The sequence below is a fragment of the Leptonychotes weddellii genome, chromosome 10 (genome assembly GCF_054177405.1).
Source record: "Leptonychotes weddellii isolate Sample4059 chromosome 10, ASM5417740v2, whole genome shotgun sequence".
NCBI classification, from domain to species: Eukaryota; Metazoa; Chordata; class Mammalia; order Carnivora; family Phocidae; genus Leptonychotes; species Leptonychotes weddellii.
The window spans coordinates 77,469,589-77,486,417 of NC_138378.1; the positions used below are offsets into that span (position 1 = coordinate 77,469,589).

The 16,829-nt window shown below is 37.2% G+C and overlaps 1 protein-coding gene across 1 annotated transcript in view; it reads right to left on the reverse strand.

Annotated features, from left to right (window-relative positions):
- EXOC6B (exocyst complex component 6B) overlaps nt 1-16,829 on the reverse strand; it is a 557,753-nt gene that overhangs the window by 173,191 nt on the left and 367,733 nt on the right. The gene's annotated exons all lie outside the window — the stretch shown is intronic.

Below are 16,829 nucleotides of genomic sequence, written 5' to 3' on the forward strand. Positions count from 1 at the left end.
TGGAGGATGTGACTCTTGATCTCGGGGTTGTGAGTTCAAGCCCCATACTGGGTGTAGAGATTACTTAAAAAAATAAAATAAAATCTTAAAAAAAAGTGTTCCTCATCTATACGGTTCTGTTTGTATGTTCCGAAGATCCACACTCTGGATGATTTAAGACAACAAATGGAAATACTTAAGTTAGGGAGTACTATACAGGCCAACTGAGAAAGAAGCTGCATTATAAATGAAATCCACATTAAATGGCTTGCATTCAGTTAAACCCACTGGAGACCGGGAACAGGTAGCACACCAAGGAGCCAGAAAGTTCACCAGTTACAGGCTCTGGGTGAACAATCAGAGGGGGCAGATCAAAGACGTGAGAAGCCTTGTCTGTGGCTTTTCAACAGTGAGAGCTGGAGTGGAGTGAAGGAATAAGGATAAGCCTAAAGCAGATGCCCAGAAACAGCAGTGCAGAGCAGAGGCCAGAGAAAAGGGTAAGAAACTACCTCTTGGGCATTACCATATGCCCAAGATGTGCTACACTTAAGCAGCTGACATCTTATGCTGTTTCATCTCATTCTCTGAATCACAGCAAGAAGTTGATATTCTTTTTTCTTGTAGATGAATACACTAAGGCTTTCTGGGAAGTTCAGAAATTTAGACAAACTCATACAGCTCTTTGGTATATCTACCTAGTCCTAAATCTGTATCTTTCCATCACCTAAAAAGCAGTAGTAAATCTTACACTGTCTGACACGGAACCATGGAGCAAAACCTGGTCCAGATGATAACAACGTTAATGGATTATCCAAGACATAGACTAGGCCCACACAGGTAAGAGAGTGGCAGTTCAGGAGCCAACTCTTCAAATACTGAGTATTGGCTGTGGCTTTCTTTTTAATGTGTAGCCCAACATAATTATCTAGGCCAAGACAGATACTTAAAGAACCCGACAAGCTGAACATGGAGATGTTGTGAAAATCAAAGAGCTAAAAGCCCAGTGAAGCTAGAGGCTGAAGAAGATAGCACTTGAAAGGCTTGTTTCAGCAGCCAAAATAGATTGCCAAGGAAAAGCAAAACTGGACTGGTAAAATAAAAATAAGATAGCTTAGCTTAGAGTCAGAAAGTCTCAATTTTTATTCTCCACCACTTATTGACTGTGCAATGTTAGTTGATCTTCCTGACTCATTACTCATCTCAAAATAGCAAATGGCTTATTAACCTTAACATATTAACATGAAACATAGCCTTGGCTTTCAAGTCCTGATCAATATATATCAATCAATAAAGCTAAATGCACTTATACATGATCATGCATTGTACTACTCTTAACATACTGAGTTATTTAACTGCCCTCCAATTACTTTATACCGTACTTCCCCTCAAGCTAATTATTTATTTCCAAACAAAATGATAATTGCAGAAATGAATGTGTTCATTGTTAAAATATTTTGCCAACTCTAGAAAGCATTTTGGAACTTTGCTAATTCACAGTTTGCTACCCATTCCCCTTTTCACTTCTGGTTTCCATTACCACCAAGGTGTCCGTAGGCTTTTTAAGAAAGGATAAACACAGACTCAGGCAATAACAACCAACACACTATGCAATAAAAATTGATAGTTTCATCCTATTTATTAAGTAATCTTATTACAAAGCGGATTTTAAGAACATGCAGCCACAATCTCTAGGACAGGGTAAGAACTTGGGACTTAGGAAAACCTAAACTGATGAAATGTCCCATAAACTGCCTTTTGGATACCTCTAGGAACAGTTTCAAATCAACCTAATCACATCTAGGCTGTATCTTATGAAGCTGTAATAGTGCTAGTGTACGATGCATAAGAATTAAGATAGAATGCAAAACAAGATGAAAAATGAGCTAAGAATTATCATCATATTTTGAAGGAACCTGGGATGCAGGGCGATTTGAGTCACAAGGTCTTATAACTAGCTCAACAGGCAACATCATGTTGCCACTCAATGCTTCTACAATATTTACATACTCCAAGATAATCAATAAATACCACCTAAATGAACTGAAAGTCCACTACCAAACCACTTAAATAGTTCACATTAGTTTTCAATCCAGTTACAATTACTTTTTTTTTTTTTTAAGTTTGGGAAAGGGAGAGGGTCAACTGGTGAGAAAATTCATGATGTTAATTCAAAGTCAGGCTTATGACCATAGTGAGAACCATCACTGGACATGAGTCAAGACCCATGAAAACACTTTTTTTGATTTTCACCATGTAGCTCTTTGGTAACCAAATCAACTCACTCACTTCAAAAATATACCCAGATTTATATTCTCTAATTCAAATTATCCCTCCTACGTCCTACTCTATTTACTGTCTTCCTTGTATCATAATACTTTACACGGGGTGATATATTGCACCGTCATATCATGCGGGTACATTTTCTCGAAAAGCATACGGTTTGCAAGGAAAGAAACTATGGCATCCAAACTGTGCAAAGTAGATACACACTAATACCTAACTTTGTATCTCAGAAGTATCTGATTCTCTTTACGAAAAGGGAAGAGATATCCACTGTTTCTTACACAAAGACACAACTAAACTCAATTAAAACAAATGTATAGGGGGCACCTGGATGGCTCAGTCGATTAAGTGTCTGCCTTAGCCTCAGGTCACGATCCCAGCATCCGGTACCCTGCTCAGTGGCGAGCCTGCTTCTCCCTCTCCCTCTGCTGCTCCCCCTGCTCCTGCTTTCTCTCTCTCTCAAATAAATAAACAAAATCTTTTTTTTTTAAAGATTTATTTATTTATTTGAGAGAGCGAGAATGAGAGAGAGAGAGAGCACATGAGAGGGGGGAGGGTTAGAGGGAGAAGCAGGCTCCTCGCCATCAGGGAGCCCGATGCGGGACTCGATCCCGGGACTCCAGGACCATGACCTGAGCCGAAGGCAGTCGCTTAACCAACTGAGCCACCCAGGCGCCCAATAAACAAAATCTTTTAAAAAAACACCAATGTACAGAAATCTTCCAGACTCCTTCAAAGACCTACAGAAAGCTCAGTATTCATTACTTTCAATTACAATGTACTTCAATTACACAATACTAAGTGCGTATCACCGAACACAAGTGAATAGAGGTGAAAAGCTTAGAGAAAGCATCACCATCATCAATCCCAACCAATATCTCTACCACTATCACCAGAGCAGCTGCCTCAATTTATTGAGCATTGACTATGTCCAAATGTTTTGAAAATATTCTCACATAATTCTCGTAATAACCCCATAAGGTATTTAATCCTTGATTTATAGATGAGGAGAGAGGGGTTAAGCTATTGACTGTGTCTTGTAAGTGGTGGATCTAGGATGTGAATCCAGTCCTGTCAGACTTCAAAGACTTAACAATCATTTGATCCTGCTTCCCAGTAAAGGGACTTCGGTAGTTGCTACATGTTTCTGTTGCTCTGTGACATGGGATAAGGGAATGAAGAGGGCAGGAAGATACAAATCACACAAATCTGAAAGGCCAGGATACTGAGCGGGAAGCTTTTTCTCCTTTCCTCATCAACAGAAAGCTGAGTTCACAGTAGGTATTGAGAATGGACTCCAACCACAGCTCTCTGTCAACGTACTGGATCAGACCCTGAGTCCAAGACCACCAACGATCTTGTCTTACTGTAAATGGCCAAAGCCAAATTTCTCTTTCTTGGGGTAATCTTAGCAAGTTTCACAGTAAGACAAATGCAGAGTGCTAGGAACTCTGCTGTAAAAGAGAGTTGTCCTTTCACACCAACTTTCTCTTTTGCTTCTGCCTCCTGAATAACACTCCCTTGCTCACATTTTGGTTTGTCAAATTGTTCTTTCTCAAGTTATTTAATGAATTATTTCACTGTGAAACAGGGAAAAGTTCAGACACAGAAAATGATCTAGCAAGGCGAGTACGAACTACTCAGAGAGAATGTAAAGCCACCCTATAAATTGTTCCCTCTCTCTGTATACCTGGTGCCTCCGCTTCCTTGACCTTCAACCATGACCTCTACCATAGGCATTTCCTTTAACATGGATCTTTGTCTTACTTCTGCCTGCCCCATGGAACTTGATCTTTTGGAACTTGATTTTTAAGTTCCTTTCCTTCACTGAACAAGGAAGCTACCTTGTTCCTTTTTCCTCAATAGCCCATAGCTCTGGATGAGGCCACTTCATTCGAGAGCACTAAGCCTTCTATTTATTTAGGATGGACATTCAATAAGTTACGTTCGGAGGAGCTCTGAATCTTCCCATATGTTTCTGTCACCTGGGACCCATGCCTGGAACTTTGGTTCCCATGTGCTGCAGAAATCCCACAACAAATTTTCACTTCACTATGATCCTTAAACTACCTTAAAAATCACACATTTTCCCCAAGTAGATTTTCCCACCAAACTGAATTCATGTCTTACAATCCTGTCCAAAGAACATTCTTAAACTCAATTAGAGAATCTGTATAAATATCCTCTCATTAAAATCACACATAAATCCCCATTCTAGACAAACAAAAGTTCTCCAACAGCTTAAAAAAAAAAATGAGGCCCAAGGATGATAGTCAAAATATGCTGGACAACATATGTAGTGTTATTTGAGCCTACAATGAGATGATGAACACCGAGAAATCAAAAATAAGAAAAGGATAACAAAAAATAAAAGAAAACAATCCCTACATAACTTGGCATGAAAAAATTAAGAAGTCCAAAGAGAAAAGCCTAGTCCACAGAAAACTGGGAGTACATACTCAGGATGTGGATGGAAGGAGAAGTCAGAGGAGAGATTTACTAGATGCTATAAACCTAGTTCTGAGACTTATCCACTTGTTTCACTTTCTTATTCTCAGTCACCTTTTAGGAAACACAAGAAATCTTTAAAAAACACTTTTTGCAATGCATGCTTTTACTGAGGTATAATTACAAAGTACATGTGCAAATCTTAAGAATATAGCTTGATGAACTTTTCATATGTAAAAACCTGTAACACTGCCATCCAGCTCAAGATACAGAACATTTCCATCAACTCAGAAGTTTCTCAGGCCCTTTTCAAATCAGTAGATCCACCCACACCATGAGATAACTTTTCTGACTTATGGCCTCATAGATTAGTTCTGCTTGTTCTTGAACTTCATATAAAAAGAACCCTACAGTCCTCTTCTGTGCCTAGCTTTTTTCACTTGGCATGTTTTTGAGATTCATCCATGATATTGCATGTATCTATAGTTTGTTCCTTTTTATTGCTGAGGAGTATGAATAAATCACCATTTGTTTATTCATTTTGTTCTACTGGTATGTATTTGGGTTATTTCTATTTGGGGGCTATTGTGAATAAAGTCTTTAAGTGGAAATATTCATTTTCCTTGGAAAAATACCTAGGAGTGAGACTGCTAGATCACAGAGTAGTTATATATTTAATTTTATCAGGAACTGCCAACATTCTTCAGAGTGCTTTTGCCATTTCATACTCCCATGAGCAATGTATGAGAGCTGTTCCGTATCTTTTCCAACACTTGGTATTGCAAGGCTTTTTAATTCATGCTATTTTGCCAGTGCATAGTGGTATCTTATAGTAGTCTCAATTTGCATTCCTTCATGAGTCATTCTGTTAAAGCATCTTTTCGTATGCCTACTGGTCAAATGGATGACCTCTTTTAAAAAGTACCTGTTCAGGTTCATTGTCCATGTTGGTAGTGAGTGGAGGTAGAGATTGTCAAACATGTTTTTATTTATTTTTTAAAAGTTTTCATCTAAATTCCAGGTAGTTAACATGTGGTGTAACAGGAGTTTCAATAGTGTGTACACTGTAGTATTCAATATTAGTGTGCAACACGGTGATACAGCAGAGGCCCCTCTGTTGAAAAGCAGACTCCCTATTCGGTTCCACTGATCTCTTGGTCAATCTTTATGCCAATACTTCACTCTCTTACTTACTAAAGCTTTACAGTAGATACAGAAATCAGGCAGCATCAAGTTCTCTATTATTCCCCCTTTTCAAAACAGTCTTATTTTATTTTAAATTCTTGAATTTTCATATAAATCTTAAAATCAGCTTTTTAGCATCTATACTCATGTCCTTCAAGATTGGTATAGCTAGTACAATTCCACATACATAGAAGAAATGTTACTTCGTTATATATCGTGGATGCCTTACGGCATTGGGGTTTAATTCTCACCCAGAAGCCTGGTGGAGAAGAGTTGCTTTACATTAATTTTGGGAGAACTGACATTTTAATGTCGTGTCCATAAATACAGGATACCTTTCTATTTAGTTAGATCTTCTTTAATTTTTTTTTTTTTTTTTGGTAAGTTTTACAGTTTTAAGTGCACATGTTTAGCACATTTTTCTTTGTTACAGAGTATTTCCTGGTTTGGGATGTTGTAAACGACATTGATTATTTTTAAATTTTTTTTTTGATGTAGTGTTCCATGATTCATTGTTTGCATATAATACCCAGTGCTCCATTCAATACATGCCCTCTTTAATATCCATCACCAGCCTAACCCATCCCCCCACCCCCAGCCCCTCTAGAACTCTGTTTGTTTGTCAGAGTCCAGTCTCTCATGGTTCGTCTCCCACTCCGATTTCTCCCCCTTCATTTTTCCCTTCCTAGTATCTTTTTTTTTTTTTTAACATATAATGTATTATTTGTTTCAGAGGTACAGGTCTGTGATTCATCGGTCTTACACAATTCACAGCACTCACCATGGCACATATCCTCCCCAATGTCTATCACCCAGCCACCCCACCCCTCCCACCGCCCACCACTCCAGCAACCCTCAGTTTGTTTCCTGAGATTAAGAATGACATTGGTTTTCATAATTTTTTTTTGAAGATTTTATTTATTTATTTGACAGAGAGATAGAGAGAGAGCACAAGTAGGCAGAGAGGCAGGCAGAGGGAGAAAGAGAAGCAGGCTCCCCGCTGAGCAGGGAGTCTGACCGGGGCTTGGTCCCAGGACCCTGGGATCATGACCTGAGTCGAAGGCAGCCGCTTCACCGACTGAACCACCCAGGCGCCCCAACGACATTGGTTTTTAATTTCAGATTCCAATTCCTCTTTATTAGCACATAGAAACAGACCTGTTTTGGGGAGCTTGGGTGGCTCAGTTGGTTAAGCATCCGACTCTTGGGTTTTGGCTCAGGTCATGATCTCACAGTTGTGAGATGAAGCCCGAGTAGGGCTCCGCTTGAGAATCCCTCCCCGTCCCCTTCTGCCCCTTTGCCCCCCCCCACCCCTGCTTGTGCTTGTGCTGGTGTGCTCTCTCTCTCTCTCTCAAATAAAAAAATAAATAAAATCTTTTTAAAAAAAGAAATAGACCTGTTGTTTGCATAGTGACTTTGTATCTTGTGATCTTGCTAAACTTAGTTTTATTACCTTTTTAAAAAAAAAACCCTTCGAATTTTCTACATAGACAATGGAGTTATCTTTTTTAAAAAGAAAAAATTTTTCATTCTCCCCCCTTTGAATTAGCACACTTTGTATTTCTTTTACTTGCCATTTTGCATGAACTAGCTCCAACAGGGTGCTGAACTGGAATGCTGAGAGCAGACATACTTGTCTTGTTCCTGATCTTAGAGGTCAAACATTAAGTCTTTTACCATTAAGTAAAATGCTAGCTGGAGGTTTTCATAGATACTCTTTTATTAGATTAAATCAGACTAGATTTGTCTGTTGAGAAGATTTTTTTTTTTTTGAAAGGGTGTCCATTTTTGCCAAATGCTTTATCTGCATCTCCTCAGATTCTCTCTCTCTCTCTCACACACACACATATTAAATAAGCTTATTTCTATTTAAGAAACTGAATTTATATTTTATAATCTTCCAATGAAGAAACTCCAGACTCTGATTATTTCACTAGTGAAATCTATCAAGTATTAATGGGAGAAATGAAACCAAGTCTAGACAAAACCTTTCACAAAATAGAGATGGGGGAGAAAACATTTCTAAAATGCATTTTATGAGATCAACATTACCATGATGGCAAAATCAAAGGCAAAGATGATATAAGAACAGAAAACTATAAACCAACATCCTGCATAAACACACATACACAATTTCAACACAATAGCAAATCAATTCCAGCATTACATAAAAAAGACGATATGTTATGTCTAAGTGAGGTATATTACATAAACATGTCTGTTATTGATTTCTAATTTATTTCTGTTGCAGATGGCAAACAGTCGGTAAGAATTTATTCCTTTTATATTTATTGAGACTTGTTTTATGGTCTAGAATGTGCTCTAACTTAGTGAATGTTGCATGTGCACTAGGAAAAAAAAATGCTGCTGTTGGTGGTGGAATGTCAATTAGATCAAGTTGTTTGATATTACGGTTCAAGTCTTTTATAGCCTTATTGGTATTCTGTCTACTTCTTTTATCGGTTACTGAAGGAGTGTTAAAATAACCAACTATAATTGTGAATCTATCTACTTATCCTTTCAGTTCTGTCAGTTTTTGTTTATACAGTTGAAGATCTGCTACTGAGTGCAGACACATTAAAGCCTCTGCACAATTCTCATTCTCTCCTCTACTTCTGGGTCTCCAAGGACATACATATTATACCTTTTGACTGTGCTCCATCTCTCTTTTATGCCCTATTCCATTTTTAAAAATTAAAAGTAAAATTTGTATTCTTTTTTTCTATGTGTTTAAGTTTCGGTGTATCCATAGATCTTTGAGTTAACTTATCTCAACTTCTGCTTTATTGAGTCTGTGTTAAACATGTTTAATCCATTTTTAAGAGCTCACGTTAATGAGCTCTTCACGACAAATCTTGTATTTTGCTATTCTAAAACACATATTTGATTTTTAATATATGTTCAAATAATTTTTTTGATATTGTCCATTCTTTCCTCTGTTTTCTTTAACATATTAATCAGTTATTTTGAAATCTCTGTCTCCTAGCATATCTGGATTATCTAATAATCTGCTTCTACTGACCGTTTTAACTTCTGATTACAGGTCAGTTTTTCTGCTTATTATCACGTTAAGAAACTCTATCTCAGGGGTGCCTGGGTGGCTCAGTCATTAAGTGTTTGGCTCAGGTCATGATCCCAGGATCCCAGGATCGAGCCCCACGTCGGGCTCTCTGCTCGGCGGGAAGCCTGCTTCTACCTCTCCCACTCCCCTGCTTGTGTTCCCTCTCTCGCTGTGTCTCTCTCTGTCAAATAAATAAATAAAATCTTAAAAAAAAAAAAGGAACTCTATCTCATATGTCATACATTGCAGATAAGATGCTATAGAGGCACTAGATTATTTCATCCTCCTCAGTAGACTTTTGAGTTTTGTTTAGGCAGGCAGTTAAATTATTAGTGGATCACTTTCATTTTTGTCAGGCTTGTTTTTAAAGTTATAGTGGGTCTATTTTAATTTTGTCCTTTATCTTAGGAACTTGTCCTTAATCCCTGCAAATGGCTTTACTGATGTTTAAACTGAAAGGCCATGTGCTCATCAGGTCTCTCTGTGGGTCCAATCCTCAATGTCTCTGCTGTGCAACGCCAGAATATTTGCTCAACTATCAGTATTCCAGCAGCTGATGTCTTCTACAGCTCCAGAGTGTGCCCTATTCACGCGAAGCTTAGAAATTAGCCAGGAACTGAAGAGGAATTTTATAAAGACATTTTGGAGGATTCTTTCTCTGTGTTTCTTTCTTCTTTGGTATCCTGTTCCTCTGAAACCAATTGTTAGTTACATCCCAAGCACTGATCCCTTCATTTTTTTTGACAGTTCTCTGGTTTTATATTTTGTATATGAATATACAAATATAGTATAAAAATAGTTAAAACTAGAAAATAAGTCTGATATGAGCTATGAGATCACAAGTAGAACCTAAAAAGCATCTTTTTAATTTACCAATATATAAAACCAGAAAAAACTATAATAGACATTTAAAGAATTTCTCCCTTGCCAATAATCTTATATGCCCTAGTCTTGATTTCCATTATCAGCTTGGCAAACATTTTTGCTTTATAAAGAAAATGCATTCCCATATGGGTCTTATGAACTCAAATTCACAATAACGGATAAAAGGTCTAGCCAGTTAATCAGTACATGCCCATTACAAAACAACAAAAACACAAGCAAATGCCTTGACTTGTACATTCTACTGCCATAGATCAAAATAGTGTTAAGAGCAAAAACAAACAAATAGAAAAATATATAAAGGTAAAGAGACAAATTACAGATATGTGGTTTAATGAAAACAAACATTAAATACGATGCCCTAAAACACTGACGTTATTCTTCACCTCAGTTTTGTCATCTGAAAAATAGAACTGTTACAATGATTAAATAAAAAGAATTCCTATGTAGTATTTACCACAGTATCTGACATACATTAAGTACTCAGTAAATGTCTTATGAATATTATAATTTTTGTTCCTCTGATCCTGAGTATGGAAAACAGTTGACAAGACATTGGGTATATTTGCTTAAAATGTAAGTATTTTATGAGTTTGTAATATTTTACTAACCATTTACGCCTTTATAGAGTCATATGATTTTCTTCTTTTTGACCAAAAAAATTCTGTCACGCACAGAAGTGGAAAATGTACTTCCCGTTCTGAAGCAAATCAAGGAGAACATGCAATTAAGTGCTAAATTGAGCAGAATAAACTCTAAGTGCTATATGATTTTAGAAGAAATGGTTACGAGGCCAAAATAGTCAGAGAAGGCTTCACAAAAGCGGTAGGATTTTCTGGGTGACCGTCATTACATCCCAATAACAACAACATGGAAATGTTTTCGAGTGGCTTCCAATCTGAAATGTGGTCATATAAAGTACTCTACAAATAACAATTATTACTACACAAACCTCCATAGAATAAGAAGTCCTCATAATGAGAAATAAAAACTCTTCCTTTCTCTTTCCTCAATTCCTGTTCAGGTTAAAGGTCAACTTCATCAAGTCATCTCATTAACACAGAAATGTCTTTGAAGGTATTCAGTCTTTGCCATGCTTGACATTTCACCAAGATGCCAAAGAATCAGATTCAAATATTAATGAGCAAAAGGTCACAATGAGGTAATCTCCAAAGTTCTGTTAGTTCCTGTTTTCTGACCCTATCCAATTCCCCCTCTCCTTCTCCAGTCCTCTTACCACTTACATTTACAATCACTGGCTTCATTTCAAGATATACCCTCTAAACTGGAATTTCACTTGAAGTGAATTTTAAGTGGAGGCCTCCCAGATGCTAATTCCCAATCCAAGGGTGACCTGTAGAGGCATCAAGTTAAAATAAAAAGAAGAGAGAAAATCAGCTAAAAACTATACCAAATTTTGATATTTAACTGCTAGATCAGAATTTTAAAAGAGAAATGAGAAAGAAAAAATAGGAAAAAGAAAAAAGAAACACTCTCTTTCAAACTTTCCAATAAGCTATTTAATAACGTGACAAAGCAGAGCATATTAAAATATTAACCAAAGCTTCCAGGAAAACCTCTATAATCTCAATTGTTTATTCAAGACCTTTACAGACCTCATAAAAAATTAAGTGGGCTTGGAAAAAACACACCACAGCCATAGGAGAAAGTTTACAAAACACAATGGTACAGACGCCTAACTGTCTGCCAGCCAGTCGCTTTTAACTTCCACATACAACTTATTACTCCGTTCCTAACTGGTCAATACCCTAAATAAGAGCATTTCTCCTCCCAAACACCTCATTAGTCTGAGTTTCTTTTTTGCTTTTTTGAGCTAACGTATCCTGTAGGTGCTTTGGTTCATTATTTTCTGCCAATACAAATATTTCATTTCAGAATATTTAAAACCTTAGGTTTCTCTGAGGGAAACCATTTAAGATCTTCTTTACAAAAATTTCATTGGCTCTCTAATTAATCTTCCTCTGGGAGAACAGTGCCTGAGCCATCATGTCCATTTTATGGTAAGTCGTAGTGAAAACAAGACAAGGCTAGAGTGGAAGTGATACGACAGAGAAAGAGCAAGGACTTCGGTTCGTATTAATTTAGGTTCAAATCCCGGCCCTATCACTTATGTGATCTTTAGGAAAGTCGTTGAATCTTGGTTAGACTTAGCTTGTTCATCTGTAAAGTGGAGATAATGACACCAACCTCGCAGAAATTTAGGCAATAAATGGGATAACAGAATGTAGAGACCAGTACAGTTATCTGGCACAGATGAGGGTCTCAGTGAGTGGTAGGTGGTTTATTGTAAGATGTTCTTATCTTTGGGAGGAGTACTGCAGATAGCCCAAGGAAATTTTTAAATGAAAATTTATTTGGGTCCCAGGCAGAATGAAATATTCCACATTTTCTGAGACGCGGTTACAGAAAAATTCAACATACAAGTTCTAACGTGAGCTAGAGTCAATCAACTTTCATACATGTAGAAATCCACTCTGAGTTACTCCTGTCATAGGAAATCAAGCATGAAATATGAATATTTCACTCAGTCTCAGTTTGGGAGAACGAACGCTCTTAAACCATTTATATTCTAAGAAAACACGCTGCATATTCTCCCCATTCCCATCTTTTTCCCTTCTGAATGGCCCTACAGGAGCTGTAAAGAGGAAACTTTTCATCACAGTGTATCTGTGTGAAAGCACCAAAATATGTTAACAATTAGAAAAGAGGAAACCTGAAAGACTGCCTTGTTAATTAAGGAACTCGCTATCAAAGAACTCATTAAAAGGTAATGAAACCAAATGGCTATTAAAATAAATACCCACTGAATAAAGATTGCCTGGCTAACAGCCCTTCAGTATAGCTTTTTACAAACACTCCTAATAGAAAAGAGCCAGAAAAAGATGAAAAGCCACAACAATGCTAAAACCAAGATTGAAAAAAATAGTGATGAAGTTATCCTAAGAAGGAGGTAGAAGCTGAACTAAGAAAAATGTTCCCAGAATTCAGAATATGGTGCATCAAACATTCTTGAAAAGTCTTCTACCATCTATCCCTTCATCTCAGAGACCCTGAGCATTACATAATACAGAACTAGGCAGCTGTTCTTCTCTATACTTGGTACTCCTGGCCATTAAGAATGTGGTTCTCCTTATTCCTCATGGGTCCCTCAACTACCCCCAGCCACCTAGTTTCTTTCTTAAATTACGCAGAAGCTGTATATCTTGAAGAGATGGCATAAAGTTATAGTTAAAGGAAAACTGTTGAAATATAATGTAATCTTAGAGGCACAGTCCTGTCAGCACAGTAAGAACAAGAACTGAAGAATCTCTGTAACAGGACATGCTAGAAATTGACCATTTACGGGGCGCCTGGATGGCTCAGTCGGTTAAGTGTCTGCCTTTGGCTCAGGTCATGATCCCAGGGTCCTAGGATTGAGCCCCGCATCGGGCTCCCTGCTCAGTGGGGAGTCTGCTTCTCCCTCTGCCTCTCCCCCTGCTTATGCTCTCTCTCTGTCAAATAAATAAATAAAGTATTTTTTTAAAAAAAAGAAAGAAATTGACCGTTTACACAGTACTTAGAAAGTTTTTAGAGAAGCTGACAATGGTCATAGGAAGACACCACCTCCACTCAAAAAATACGTGCAGACTATGTTAGTTGCCTGTTCGTTATCCCTGCTCCCTTCTACATTAACAAAATAATCCTTGGCAATACAAACAGAATAATTATGTTTCTCAGCCTCTTGTCAGATGGAAGGCAAATGATTTGAAAGCAGAAATGTCTTCAGAAACCCTTTTGCCTGCTCCCTCCTTTCTGCTGTCTAAATAGGGACATAATGGCTACCTTGAAACCTTGAGGAAAAAGTCAAGAGGTTATAAATGCCTTAGTTGTGACATTCCTGAGCCTTTATGGGATTATGATTACTGGAATTGTTATTATGTGAGAAAATACACTCTTAGGTATGAAAGCCACTGAAGTTGATTAGCTGTAATAACTGATAACTTAAAAGCCAGGAGAATTGGGAAATCAGAGAAGAGATGTGCATGCATATCATTATGCACACAAATAGTTTGGGAAAGGAATGAGACTGCCATTAAATGGGGCAGAGAAAAGGATGAAAAGCTGTCTACTCTCTTTGTTTTCTGACAAGGATACAATGTGTAAAGAACTATATCTGAGGTCAAGTAGGAGAATAAAATACTAGCACATAGCCCAAGTAAAAATGTCACAAAATGAAAAAAAGGGGGGGTTATAGCAATCTGTGGAGGTTAATTTTATGCATCAACTTGACTGGGTCACAAGGTGCTCAAATATATGGTCGAACATTAAACTGCGTATGTCTGGGAGAGTATTTTTAGATGACCTTACCATTTAAACCAATAGACTGAGTAAAGCAGATTCTCCTCCCTAATGTGGGTGGGCCTCATCCAACTAGTTGAAGGCCTGAACAAAACAAAAAGGCATATCCTCCTGTGAGTAAGAAGGAACCCCTGCCTAACTGCCTTGAGCTGGAACATCAGTATGTTCCAGCCTTTAGACTTGAACAGCTCTTACTAGGTCTTGAGCCTCCAGACTTTCACTCCAGAACTTACACAAACTTCCCGGGTCTCCAGCTTAACAACTGCAGATCTTAGGACTCCTCAGAAGCCATAATCACATGGGCCAATTCCAATAATAAACCTTTTACACACACAATAAACCTTTTATACACACACACACACACACACACACATCTTATTGGTTCTGTTTCTCTAGAGAATCCTAATACAGCATCTAAAAGACTCACAGAATTCTCAAGTCTCAGAAAATTATATATTAGAGGATAAAAAGGAAACTTTCAAGAAGTTCATTGGTATTATCATCTAAAAGATAAAATAAATCATTTCCAATAAAAAAGGAGCATAAAGCAATAGGAGAAAATAGTGTGAGGTGAAATAACATGATAAATCCAAAAGTCAACAGGATAAGATAAACAGGGTTATAAGAATAGCAAAAGCATAGTAACTAAATTGAGTTCCATATGACAGGGAATAAGTGCAGGATTTACGCTATGGAAAATTAATCAAGTTATGTGGAAAAGAAACATGAGACATTCTCCCAGAACTTGGTATGAAGCTAAAAATGATAATAGAAAAGATGATCAATTTGAACACAGAAGATAAAGTTAGCATCAGGTCAAATGATGTTTGTAAAGGGGAGCCAAGAAAAAAATGAAACATTAAGAATAATCAATATAGGGGCGCCTGGGTGACACAGTTGGTTAAGTGTCTGACTCTTGGTTTCAGCTCACATCATGATCTCAGGGTCATGAGATCGAGCCCTGCATCAGGCTCTGTGCTCAGTGCGCAGTCTGCTTAAGACTCTTTTTCTCCCTCTCCCTCTGTTCCCCGACCCTAAAATAAATAAATAAAATCTTAAAAAAAAACAATAATCAATGTATCAGAAAAATATTTACGTGCAGACTATGTTAGTTGCCTGTTCGTTATCCCTGCTCCCTTCTACATTAACAAAATAATCCTTGGCAATACAAACAGATAATTATGTTTCTCAGCCTCTTGTCAGAATGGAAGGCAAATGATTTGAAAGCAGAAAAGTATAAGCATTCAGGTAGAAAATTAGCTTGTTAACCAAAATCAGATTTCTCTACTGCAACACTAAGAGGTAGATGACAGTGGAACAACAAGTACAGAGTATCAAAGGTCAAAAAAGTGACATAAAAATTATTTTGATCAAGCTAAAAGGCGAGAAGAAAACAACATGAAATGTACAGAAGGCCTCACAAAATGTGAAACAAATATCTTTACTTAAAGGTATGCATTGTGAAAGCCATAGTCTAAAGCGAACTAACTGAAAGTGAGATAAATTTAATAGTTGTCTTAAAAGTGAGTGCACATTTCAGTATTCACTGTTGGAAAAAGACATAATATAGAAAATAACACTGTAATAATAATAGTAATAGTAATACTCGATCTAAAACACCGGAATATACTAAAAATATAGGAGAGGAAGAGGGGGATAATGAAAATGTGTTGATAAACCACTTATATTAAATATGTCACAAATAAAACTTTTCACACTAATTCTAACACTAAGAGAATTATAAAGTTGAAGAATATTTTGAAAGGGCGCCTGGGTGGCTCAGTTGGTTAAGCGACTGCCTTCGGCTCAGGTCATGATCCCAGGGTCCTGGGATCGAGTCCCACATCGGGCTCCCAGCTCAGCAGGAAGCCTGCTTCTCCCTCTCCCACTCCCCTGCTTGTGTTCCTGCTCTCGCTGTCTCTGTCTCTGTCAAATAAATAAATAAAATCTTGAAAAAAAAAAAAAAAGAATATTTTGAAAAAAAAAAAAAGAAAGGATTTACATTCTTCAAAGCCCTGGGGATGTGCAAGGCTAAAAAATATGGCATATGCACCAAAATGAAGGAAACAAAAGGAACTTTAAAAAAGAGAAAGAACAAAACTACACACTTAGAACCAAATAAATAGCTCAATAATCGTATATCATTTAAATTATCTTATTAGAAGACCAAGATGAGATAAAAAAATTTGATGAAACTAACAGATAAAATACTGGGTAAAGGCATATAAGGAAAGAGCAAATGTAAAAGAAGAGGTAGTAACATATTTATAAGACATAAGTTCAAATTCAAGGCAAATGTTATTAAACAAAATAGTCATTTCCTATCAGCATTCTAAAATAAAGATCTCACTGCCACAAGCCCTAACACGACACATAATATTGCATGAGAATGCATTAAAAAAAACTGTAGAACAGGGAAAGTACCAAAAACCACAGACAGCACAATGATAGTAAGAGATCTTGACAGAATACACTTGAGACTTTGACAGATCAACCAGAAAAAAATTATCATGGTAAGTGAGGCCTGAATAATAATGTAATAACATGGATTTCAAAGACACATATGTTGAACTTTGTGTGTTGTGGTCAGGAAATGTCTTCTAATCAGTAAATGGGATAATGTCCAATGAAA